This window comes from Bos grunniens, chromosome 1, assembly GCF_055505025.1.
Source record: "Bos grunniens cultivar Pamir isolate PY7600 chromosome 1, Bosgru_T2T1.0, whole genome shotgun sequence".
NCBI lineage: Eukaryota > Metazoa > Chordata > Mammalia > Artiodactyla > Bovidae > Bos > Bos grunniens.
Genome location: NC_141165.1, coordinates 9,474,387 through 9,486,897, shown reverse-complemented (window position 1 = coordinate 9,486,897; position 12,511 = coordinate 9,474,387). Strand labels below are relative to the sequence as shown.

General features: G+C 41.9%; 1 long non-coding RNA gene across 3 annotated transcripts in view; it reads right to left on the bottom strand.

Moving 5' to 3' along the window:
* LOC147378939 (uncharacterized) overlaps positions 1 to 12,511 on the bottom strand; it is a 309,440-nt gene that overhangs the window by 158,586 nt on the left and 138,343 nt on the right. Inside the window, exon 1 of one of the 3 annotated variants that reach the window (XR_015169852.1) lies at positions 1,228 to 1,328. The exons of the other annotated variants lie outside the window; for them this stretch is intronic. This is a non-coding gene — a long non-coding RNA (uncharacterized LOC147378939). Of the gene's footprint in view, positions 1 to 1,227; positions 1,329 to 12,511 lie in introns of those variants that run through there. 3 annotated transcript variants of the gene reach the window in all.

The following is a 12,511-nucleotide window of genomic DNA, read 5'->3' as shown; positions in this document are numbered from 1 at the left end:
ATCTTCAGGTATCCCTTCCGTAACACTGAAAATAAAGCAAAAAGGTAACAGCGATTTTACCTAAATTTAAACTGGAAACAAAGACTGAGATATACACCACATAATCAAGAAATGACTCAAAAAAAAAAAAAAAGACAGTTTGTGACTTGTAGTGAGGACTCATAGTGAACAATGAAATTCCTTATAGATGATTCAAATAAAGATTACAAAAATGCTGTTCAAACTAAATATAAATGTTAAATACCTCTTAAAAATAAAGGATAGAAAAAATATATGTGCTGAATATCAATAATCATAATCTAAAATCACAGATTATATATATTTTTAAATCTCAGAAATGGGAAAGAGAAGTAAAAACACATTATATCTCTTACTTGATACAAGCTTTTTAAAAATGATCTTATTCTTAGTTTTGATTATTATAGAAATACATATTTAAAATTTTTTAACTTAAAAAGTCACAAGTAAAATGAAAACTAGAGTACGTCAACTCAAAATAATAGGAGAATGTACACGTAAAAAATAAAAACAGAAAAAGAACTCAAAAACTTTAGAAAGAAGAAAAAACTTCAAAAATCACAAATAATGTGACAAAAATAAATAAAAACGTGAAAAGATTATCAGGTTGGATTTTTTAAAAATCAAATATATTCTGCTGTCAAGAGATATGATAAAATAAAGTGATCAGGAAAAGAAAAAGAGAGATCAGAAGGTTTATTACATAAATTTTAAGGTAGAATTTACAAAGAAGGAAAGCATGGAAGTGCATTTATTTATGAATTGAATAATTTATTTATGAGTTGAATTCTAAGTAGAATATTAAATGTACAGGACTGGAATTTTATATCAATAAAGATGGAATCCAAAACGAATATACAACAGTAATAAATATCTGTTGATTAACATAGTATCATGAAGCAAAAATTATTAGAAATGAGTGATAATATTTAAGCATAAGAGGAATCTATTGGGCTTCCCTAGTGGCTCATTGGTAAAGAATCTGCCCACCAGTGCAGGAGACACAGGTTCAATCCCTGGTCCTGGGAGACCCCAGGAGACCCCACGTACCCACAGCAGCTAAGCCCGTGCGCCACAGCCAACCATTGAGCCTGTGCTCTAGAGGCAGGAGAGGCAACTACTGAGCCACAACCACAGAAGCCCGCACGCCCCAGAGCCCGTGCTCCACAATGAGAGAAGCCACCGCAAGGACAAGGGGCCCCCACTCACCACGACTAGAAAGTCTGCACAGCAACAAAGACCCCAGCACGGCCAAAAATAAGTATGCAAATAAAGTTACAAAAAAGAGGAACCTGCTGCACAGAAATTAGGAAGCACTCTCTTAAATAACCCTTGAACAAAAAATGAACACAAGCCAACAAGTAGATTTTTCCTAAATGAGTAGCATTTTTAACATACCAAAATTTTGAGGTAGGATCAAATAGTTCTCATAGGAAAGTTCACATTTAAATTCTCAGAAAAATGTGTTGGCCTGTGAACAATAATGGAAGGATTTGCAGAAGTAGAACCTGTCATAATTTTTTAAAATAAATAAATAAATTATCTTGGTATTAAAAAAAAGAATAAAATTAAAAGAACTAAGCCCTTGAGGAAAAAGCCAAGGAGGTAGAAAAAAGTGTTTAGAATTAGTTTTGTTAAACAAATTGTGGAGTTAATAGGTAAGTCCTGGAACTAATTTTTTGGAAAACAAACATACACACACACACACACACACGCATTTCTATCTACTCAAAAAAAAGAAAATATTAGAAAATGAAAATAAACCTATAGAAAGTTTAAAAATACAGAAATGACCACAAAAGCAAAGAAGGTCTAAAAATACAAAAGCATATTTTGTATAGATTTATGCTCTCCCCTTGAATATCTTCAAGAAATGTTAGATTCTTTTAAGAAAATGTTCATAACAAAAACAAAAGCAAAAACATCTCACTCAGATAAACCAAAACTATGGAAACATTTGAAGTTAACCACAATTTACCTCCAAGAGGTTGCAGACCATAACAGGCTTTTAGATACGCTCTTTTAAATAAAGAATAGATTATTTTTATGATGCATTTCATAAATCATAAATGCATTTCTAAATCATTTCAGAGCATAGAAAATACAGAAAGTTTGCCAACACCACTAATAACACTGATCTAACCCTGAGCGCCAAAGAATTGATGCTTTTGAACTGTACTGTAGGAGAAGACTCTTGAGAGTCCCTTGGACTACAAGGAGATCCAACCAGTCCATCCTAAAGGAGATCAGTCCTGGGTGTTCTTTGGAAGGACTGATGTTGAAGCTGAAACTCCAGTACTTTGGCCACCTCATGCCAAGAGCTGACTCATTGGAAAAGACTCTGATGCTGGGAGGGATTGGGGGCAGGAGGAGAAGGGGACAACAGAGGATGAGATGGCTGGATGGCATCACCGACTCGAGGGACATGAGTTTGAGTGAACTCCGGGAGTTGATGGACAGGGAGGCCCGGTGTGCTGCAATTCATGGGGTTGCAAAGAGTCGGACACGACTGAGTGACCGAACTGAACTGAACCCTGAAAAAAAAATCAGAGAAGAGAAAAACCAACACTGAAATTGTAACATTGATAAAACCCCCAGAATTCACCAAGAAATTGCCTGAAATAAATATTTGAGGAAATGACAGTAGAAAATGATTCATATTGTATGCCTTGATGGATCTTGAACTTAGGGTTCTAAAGAGTTTGTCACTCTGACCTTTGAATTGAATTTTTTTATTTCAGTATAATTGCTTTAGAGTGTGTTAGATTCTACTGTACAATGAAGTGAATCAGTGATATGTATAAGAAGCCACTCTTAAAAATTCAGAAAAGTGGGGGTGCAATCTAGGAGTAGACTAGTGGCTGGTCTGAAGAAAGGATGCAACGTTAGGAATTTGGGATTAACAGACACACACTAATAAATATCCATAGTAGGGAACCAACAAGGACCTGCCATACAACACAGGGAAGACTGGCATTAACAGCATGACCACATTTGCTTTGCACAAAGTGAAGAACAGGTTGGCACTGGTTCAGGAAACCTAAGCTATGAAGTCAGCAAATCCAAATTATTCAGTACAAACGCCCATTTTCAAAAGACGGGCCAGGTCCATAAATATTTCCACAAGCCCATCTACTCAGTGCATAGTTGCCTACCTAAATATTTTAGATGTAGGAAGTGGGGCATCTACTGAGTTAAAAAGCAATTTTTACCCATCTTCTTATATCACAAAGCAATTATTGCTCACTCACCACTTAATTTGTTCTGACAACCTTCTGTCAGATAATACCAATGAAAACAAATGAAACCTAGAAAGAAGAGTTAAGTCTCCTATATGATATATGCTTATGCCAAAAAAGATTAGTTAAAAATCCATCTTCCTCTACCTGAATCCACAGACTGTTTAAGGGAACTGTCAGTAAAATCATTACTAATGAAGTACCAGACTATGCGACACAATGGTTAGAAAGGAAATTTAAAAGATAAATGCAATTGCAGATGTCACAAATTTTTCATTAACAGATGAAGATGCTGGGAAAGTTCACATTTTTGGAACAGCCTATAATCATTACAAGTATTCAGGGCATCAGATTTTATTCGATCCTGTCTTCTCATCCAACTCGCAGCCCTCTCCCTGTGCTCAAACTCCTCCTCCTATATTTGGCATTTGACCTTCCCTATAAAAAATTGGAAAGGGAACTATTATAATCCTGTGTCTCCAACAACCAAGCCCCAAACCTACTCTCTTGGCTAGCATTGTCTGTGGTATTAATAAACCATCCATCTTTGAATTACGAACCATCATCACTCACCCAACTCTTGGAGCATCCCAAAATCCCACCAAGGGGCCCACAAGAAGATAGCTTTCTATGTGACAAGGATGGGGTTTGATCTAAAGATGTACCCCCAACTGCACATCTGGACATTAGGTTCTGGCGTGAGGAATAGACAGCCATGAACTTTATAAAGTAAAGAAAGAAGCAAGAGTAAGCACTGGTAGTGAAGCAGTTTGCAAAGCAGGTTCCAAATGATTGGTCACCTGCCAAAAGACATTCCCACTCATGCCTTTTTCTAGTAACTTGATCTTTTTTCAATAAAGGGGAGCCTTTTTCTTCTTCCAAAGAACAATGAAGAGATATCTCAGAAGGACAAAAGAAGAATTCAGCGTCCCCTGGAACACTTTAATCTCAGGTTCTTTTTACTGCCCAGGTCAACTGGAGAAACCAAATGAAATTCCACAGCTCCACCCTGGAAACTCCTTTCTCCTGAAGTCCAGGAAATGGCCAGCATTTCCCTTCCCCATTTTCTTGGTGCTGATAGAAGGAGCAATTGCATCTCATGCTTGGATGGATGAATTAGTGACTGGAAATTGGCTGGCTCAGTAACTACCTTTCCTAAAAATACCTTAAAAACAAAAACATAAATTCCACAAAGAAACCGATGAAAACCTTCATGGTGAGGAACTATAAACATATAAACCAGCTCAAAGGTGCTAATTTCCCTTTTTTAGTTGTGTTCAATTCAGTTCAGTCACTCAGTCTTGTCGACTCTTTGCAACCCCATGGACTGCAGCACGCCAGGCTTCCCCATCCATCACCAACTCCCAGAGCTTGCTCAAACTCATGTCCATTGAGTCAGTGATACCATCCAACCATTTCATCCTCTGTCGTCCCCTTCTCCTCCCACCTTCAATCTTTCCCAGCATCAGGGTCTTTTCTAAGGAGTCAGTTCTTCACATCAGATGGCCAAAGTATTGGAGTTTCAGCTTCCGCATCAGTCCTTCCAATGAATATTCAGGACTGATTTCCTTTAGGATTGAATGGTTTGATCTCCTTGCAGCCCAAGGGACTCTCAAGAGTCTTCTCCAACACCACAGTTCAAAAGCATCAATTCTTTGGCACTCAGCTTTCTTTATAGTCCAACTCTCACACCCATACATGACCACTGGAAAACCAGAGCCTTGACTAGATGGACCTTTGTGTCCTTAGACGGACCTTAGTTGCGTGCTTGTGTGCGTGCTAGGATGCTCCAGTCATGTCCAACTCTGTGGGACCCTATGGACCATAGCCCCCAGGCTCCTCTGTCCATGGGATTCTCCAGGCAAGAATACAGGAGTGGGATGCCATTCCCTTCTCCCTTCCTGACCGAGGGATAAAATCCGCATCTCCTGCTTTACCTCTAGCATCACCTGGGAAGCCCTTTTTGGTTGCACCAAAAGCCAAAGACAGAATCACATTTGTGAGATTGTTTACAGAGACCGTTGTGCCAACACTGCAATTTGGACTTCACTTCTTGAGTCTGTATGAATAATCTTCCTGTTGCATTGAGTATATTTTTAATTCAGTTCAGTTCATTCGCTCAGTCGTGTCCAACTCTTTGTGACCCCATGAACCACAGCACACCAGGCCTCCCTATCCATCACCAACTCCCAGAGTTTACCCAAACCCATGTCCGCTGAGTCAGTGATGCCATCCATCCATCTCATCCTCTGTCATCCCCTTCTCCTAGTGCCCTCAACCTTTTCCAGCATCAGGGTCTTTTCAAATGATCAGGGTCTTCTTCACATCAGGTGGCCAAAGTATTGGCATTTCAGCTTCAACATCACATTTTTAATTAGAAGTCATGTAATCCTTGTTCCAGTGATGGGCAATCAGGACTATTTTTCTTTGGGCAAAACTTATAAAGCAAAAGAAGTTAACTCCCTTATGCAGAGGGGAGGGAACCTGGCCAAATACCGAGACCTTGATCTGGACCAAGACTGAGATGGAAAGAGAGCCAAAGCTTTCGACTACAGACTCCTTCCTCTAGGAACCCAACCTGTACCAGTGCAAGGGGATCCAAGAGCCTGTAGAGAAAGGAGAATGCAAAATCCACATTCAGCCAGGAGCAGAGTAGGACTCGAGTCCCACTGGGAAGTTAGTGTGCCAGCTAGGAGCTGAGGAAGAAGACTCATCAAGGGACGGGCTATCCAGGCTTTGGGAAAGATCAGAAGGTAAGATGAGGCTTCAGGTTGCATGAGGGGTAGGCCGGAGACCTGGGTCTCACCGGTACCATTCACCAGTAGAAACGGGCTGTTCAGGGCACTGGTTAGAACAGATTCGAGGACTGGGCAGGACCAAGGCTGTAGCAGACGGTTTCAGCACACATAGCTGGTGGAGGCTGGGATGGACACAAGCATGATGAATCAGAAACACAGGAGCAGCCTGGGAAAATACTTGTGCGGTCCATTTCACAATCGATGCAGAAGCTTTGTAGCCCCCGTGCCTGGAAGCAGTGCTTCAATTACCAGAGCTGCCAGTGAGCTGAGTCATACGTCAAGTGATGCTTTTGCCATGGAATAGCAATCACCCTGAAGCGCATAATTCTTTCATTCGCCAAACACGGACTGAGCACAAGTGGGCAAGATGCTGAGTCTGAAAGTAAGTGGATGGTCATTGTGAAGACACCCATCCTCACAGCATGTAGAGGAAGCACAGAAAGTCTAAGCCCTGACAGTTATCCCCCGCTTTATACTTAACATGGCTTGAGAGTCAAGGTTTACACTGACAACGGCTTTCCATTGACAACAGCCTTCCCAAGGTTCTCTTTGTTTGGTTTGTTTGGAAGTGGGGGTTGTTGCTGTTTTGGTTGTTTGTTCCTTTTACCAAGTCTTATCTTCATGGCTTTTTTTTTTTAATATGCTTTTCTGCTAAATTCACTTTACATGTGGTTGTTTTTGTTTTTTTTTTTCCCCCAACAAGTGCTGTTTTCATAGAGTCATGCACACAAATGCAGCTGTGAAGGACACTTCATGCTTTCTCACTGTTCCTAGGAATAGTATGAGGCACTATGCCATTAAGTCCCTTTTCATAGGAAAAAGCTTCCCGTCATTACCACCTACTCATCTTTTTACCCAGGATGCATAGTCAGTTTTTGAGGATGGAGTGCAAACTCCAGGAGTGACTTGCATTTCCTGTTCAACACCAATGCTTTAGATTCCTAGTTGTTTCCATTATAATGTATCTTAACCATGAATCCACAAAAGACTAGGAACAGATTCCTTCTGCTTAAAGTACTTTTGCAACTTTTGCGATAAATGAAAATAACATTTAAAAGAAATACAACCAAAATGATAAAAAGCCACAAAATTTCAGATTAACTTCATGTTAGTATAGCAGGGGAAAAGTGACCTCTGAGGAAGCTGTGGCCTGAGTCTGACCTGTGGGCTGCTTTATTAGGTGCCACGAGCTCTGTGGTTCTCCCAACACTTGTCTCTACTCAAACTACGATAAGCCTTTGTTTGTACAGCACTAGGTGACAGCCTTGGGCCCTCACGAGGAATCTCGTTGTATATGTCCTGAGTCCAACCCTGCTCTTGCACTGGCATCTGATAATTAATATTAAAGTCTCTACTGTCTTGCTACATCAGGATCTTTTTACCACAAATATGACTAGGCTGCTTATCACCTTCTAATTATTTCATCAGTTTCACATGGAACATTTCCCAGCCACCTCTAACTTCAGCCACCTCTCTGTTCAAAGGCAGGGTGCTAAAACACCTCTCAAAATCAGACTTGGAATTATTGCCCCAGATCGCAATAAGTTTCCAGAATTCATAGAGATTTTAAGTTCTAAAATCAGCACAGAAGGCAAAAAATAAAGTCTGAAGTACCCTTGAACTGTCTTGAGTTGTGAATCAAGCATGAGATCCATGGCTATATCTGTACAACCCTGTGTAGTCATTCTTGGGCTCACTGAGTTTGAGAACCACTGAAACAGACTAGAGAGAAAAATAAAAGGAAGTCTTTCCAGGGAAGTCTGGGTATCCAAACCATCCCACATGTTGAATGGGAGACCAGTGGGAAATTCTGAGTGTTCTTGCTCACTGGGAAAATTCGCTCCATTTTTCTCTAGTACTGAGCTTCCCAACCTAACATGTGTCCATAGAGGCAGTCATGTTGTGATGTCTAAACAAGATGATTTTGGAGTCTCATCCCAGCACAGGTGTGTAAAGTAAGTTGCTAAGTTACATGAGCACATGCACAGTTCTGTTCATTTAACCTTCCATGGTGAGTTCATTGCCTTTTCTTGTTTAGTGCCATTTTTGGCTTATGTCAAAACATAGTCCCCTGAAATCTTCTTTATGCAAAATGTTAATTCTGTTGAAATGGACAATTCTATGTATTTGCTGAAAAACAAAATGAATCTTCTTATAAATCAAGGATTTTATACTGTGCCCAAAGAATAGGACTGCCATCGGGCTGAGATCCAGAAAAAAAAAAAAAAAATATATATATATATATAGTGCATATATATACACACTATATATATATGGCTGAAGTTAGAGGTGGCTTCCCTAGTGGCTCAGATGGTAAAGCATCTGTCTGCAATGCAGGAGACCCGGGTTCCATCCCTGAGTTGGGAAGATCCCCTGGAGAAGGAAATGGCAGCCCACTCCAGTATTCTTGCCTGGAAAATCCCATGGACAGAGGAGCCTGGTAGGCTACCGTCCATGGGGTCGCAAAGAGTCGGACACGACTAAGCGACTTCACTTTCACTTTCATATAGTGTATATAAAGGTACCCTGTGCAAGAGAGAGAGCAAAAAGAATACTTGGTTATTAAGATAGAAAGCCTGAATTTGGCAATAAGGTGTTCATGATCTGAGCCACAGTCAGCTCCTGGTCTTGTTTTTGTTGACTGAATAGAGCTTCTCCATCTTTGGCTGCAAAGAATATAATCAATCTGATTTTAGTGTTGACCATCTGGTAATGTCCATGTGTAGAGTCTTCTCTTGTGTTGTTGGAAGAGGATGTTTGCTATGACTAGTGCATTTTCTTGGCAAAACTCTATTAGTCTTTGCCCTGCTTCATTCCGTATTCCAAGGCCAAATTTGCCTGTTACTCCAGGTGTTTCTTGACTTCCTACTTTTGCATTCCAGTCCCCTATAATGAAAAGGACATCTTTTTTGGGTGTTAGTTCTAAAAGGTCTTTAGGTCTTCATAGAACCATTCAACTTCAGCTTCTTCAGCGTTACTGGTTGAGGCATAGACTTGGATCACTGTGATATTGAATGGTTTGCCTTGGAAACGAACAGAGATCATTCTGTCATTTTTGAGATTGCATCCAAGTACTGCATTTCAGACTCTTTTGTTGACCATGATGGCTACTCCATTTCTTCTAAGGGATTCCTGCCTGCAGTAGTAGATATAATGGTCATCTGAGTTAAATTCACCCATTCCAGTCCATTTCAGTTCGCTGATTCCTAGAATGTCGACATTCACTCTTGCCATCTCTTGTTTGACCACTTCCAGTTTGCCTTGATTCATGGACCTGACATTCCAGGTTCCTATGCAATATTGCTCTTTACAGCATCGGACCTTGTTTCTATCACCAGTCACATCCACAACTGGGTATTGTTTTTGCTTTGGCTCCATCCCTTCATTCTTTCTGGAGTTATTTCTCCTTTGATCACCAGTAGCATATTGGGCACCTACTGACCTGGGGAGTTCCTCTTTCAGTATCCTATCATTTTGCAGATATGCAGATGACACCACCCTTATGGCAGAAAGTGAAGAGGAACTTAAAAGCCTCTTGATGAAGGTGAAAGAGGAGAGTGAAAAAGTTGGCTTAAAACTCAACATTCAGAAAACGAAGATCATGGCATCTGGTCCCATCACTTCATGGGAAATAGATAGGGAAACAGTGGAAACAGTGTCAGACTTTATTTTTGGGGGCTCCAAAATCACTGCAGATGGTGACTGCAGCCATGAAATTAAAAGACGCTTACTCCTTGGAAGGAAAGTTATGACCAACCTAGATAGCATATTGAAAAGCAGAGACATTACTTTGCCAACAAAGGTCCGTCTAATCAAGGCTATGGTTTTTCCTGTGGTCATGTATGGATGTGAGAGTTGGACTGTGAAAAAAGCTGAGCACCGAAGAATTGATGCTTTTGAACTGTGGTGTTGGAGAAGACTCTTGAGAGTCCCTTGGACTGCAAAGAGATCCAACCAGTCCATTCTGAAGGAGATCAGCCCCGGGATTTCTTTGGAAGGAATGATGCTAAAGCTGAAACTCCAGTACTTTGGCCACCTCATGCAAAGAGTTGACTCATTGGAAAAGACTCTGATGCTGGGAGGGATTGGGGGCAGGAGGAAAAGTGGACGACAGAGGATGAGATGGCTGGATGGCATCACCGACTCAATGGACGTGAGTCTGAGTGAACTCCGGGAGTTGGTGATGGACAGGGAGGCCTGGTGTGCTGCGATTCATGGGGTCGCAAAGAGTCGGACATGACTGAGTGACTGAACTGAACTGAACTGAAGATAGAAAGGCTAAAATATGATAACAGATTTGTTGCCCTTAATCAAACCAGACCAACAATCAGCATATTTTGTCTCCACGATTTTCCAGGAAACCTTTTAAGATCATACATTTTGGTCCTCTTAAAGATATATGGCCTCTATAAACATGGCTTCCCTAGTGGCTCAGAGAGTAAAGAATCTGCCTGCAATGCCTGAGACTGGGCTCAATTCCTTGGTTGGGAAGATCCCCTGGAGAAGGAAACGGCAACCCACTTCAGTATTCTTACCTGGAAAATCCCAGGGACAGAGGAGTCTGGAGGGCTACAGTCTATGGGGTCACAAAGAGTCGGACACAACTGAGTGACTAACACACACACGCAAATATTCGGTCTTAAGAACCAAAATGAGTGATTTGATAGAATATATTGCCCTGGCAATACCTACTCAGTTCTGGCCTCCTGTCCTCAAGAGGATTTTTTGTCTTATTTTAATTGGCTTTGCTCCTTCTAGAGCCACCTGGAGCTGATCACCCCACTCCCATCCAAGCCTGATCTTCCCCCGGCCACTATGCCCCCACCCATTCTAGTTGTCCCACTAAGAAACCTGGAAGTTCTCCCTTAACTGCACATCCAAGCAATCACCCAGCCCTGCTATTCACCCTGGGGAAGAGCCCAGCAGACGTCTCCTCACCTGCATTGCCAGGATCTTGGTCCAGGCCATCTACATCACCCACCTGAACTATTGAAATGTCCTCCTAATTGTGTCCACTCTCATTTCCTACCAACCTGCTCTCCACACAGCAGCAGAATGAGCTGAAAAGGAAATCATGTCCCCTTCTTGACCTTTGAATTTACTGTCTTTTCCCCCCAGAATCATGATGGAATCCATCCCCTACTGCCAGCCATGTTCCTCAATATCTGGTCCCAGCCACCCTCTCCAGCCTCCGCAGGGGCACTTTCCCCCACTCACCACATCAGGCCGCTCTCTGATTTTCTAAGGCCCTGCTCTGTGCCTTTGCAGGGGCTTCAGCCTTTTTGATCCTTGGCCTGGGGGTGCTTTTCCCTCCCAGGAAGCCAGGACCCTCCCTATGCCTCCAGACTGCTTTGCTTCCTAGCCCGTCTCACAGTGTGGTCAGTAGAAAAAAGGCTCTCCAAAGATGTCCACTCCCTAACCTTTGGAACCTGTGAATATGCTGTCTTAGAGGGCCAAAGGGAGTATGCAGATTTGATTAAGAATCCTGAGATGGAGAGAGATTGCCCTGGCTTATCCAGATGAGCAAAACACGATCACATGAGTCCTAAACAGTAGAGAACCTTTCTCACCTGGAGTCAGAGAGAGACATGAAGACAGAGATGGGTCAGAGAAACATGACGGGTTGGCTTTGAAGATGGAGGGAGGAGCTGTGAGTCAAGGATTGAGGGCGGCTTGAAAGTGGCAAAGGCAAGGGCGTGGAATTCCCCCTGGAGACTCCAGGAGGAATGCTGTCATGCCCACAACTTGGCTTTAGCCTGACGAGACCCGTGTTGGACTTCTGACCTCCACAGCTTGGAGATAAATGATTTGTGTTGTTAAAGCAGCCATAGGAAACCAGCACACACAGCATTTGTGGTACTTGTCATCCCTGTAAGATTAGTAATTACACCGTGCGGTGGTTAAAAACACAGGCTCTGGAATCAGACAGGCAGAGTCAAGCTCGCACTGTTCGTCTCACCAGCCAGGTGGCTTTAACCAGTTAACCTAGCCAACATTGTTGCTGTTCAGTGGCTAAATCGTATCCGACTCTTTGCGACCCCAGGGACTGCAGCACACCAGGCTTCCCTGTCCTTCACTATCTCCTGGAGTTTGCACAAATTCATGTCCATTAAGTCGGTGATGCTATCCAACCATCTCATCCTCTGCCGCCCCCTTCTCCTCCTGCCCTCAATCTTTCCCAGCATCAGGGTCTTTTCCAATGAGTCAGTTCTTCACATCAGGTGGCCAAAGTACTGGAGTTTCAGCTTCAGCATCAGTCCTTCCAATGAATATTCAGAGTTGATTTCCTTTAGGATTGACTGGTTTGATCTCTTAACAAATATGCTAAGCTTCAATTCCCTGATCTGTAGAAAGAGAATAATAATGCTCATCTCCAAAGGTGGCCATGAGGACTCAGTAATATAATATGAAGAAGTATTTAGCATAGTGACTAGCACAGAGTAAACCTTTAGTAAC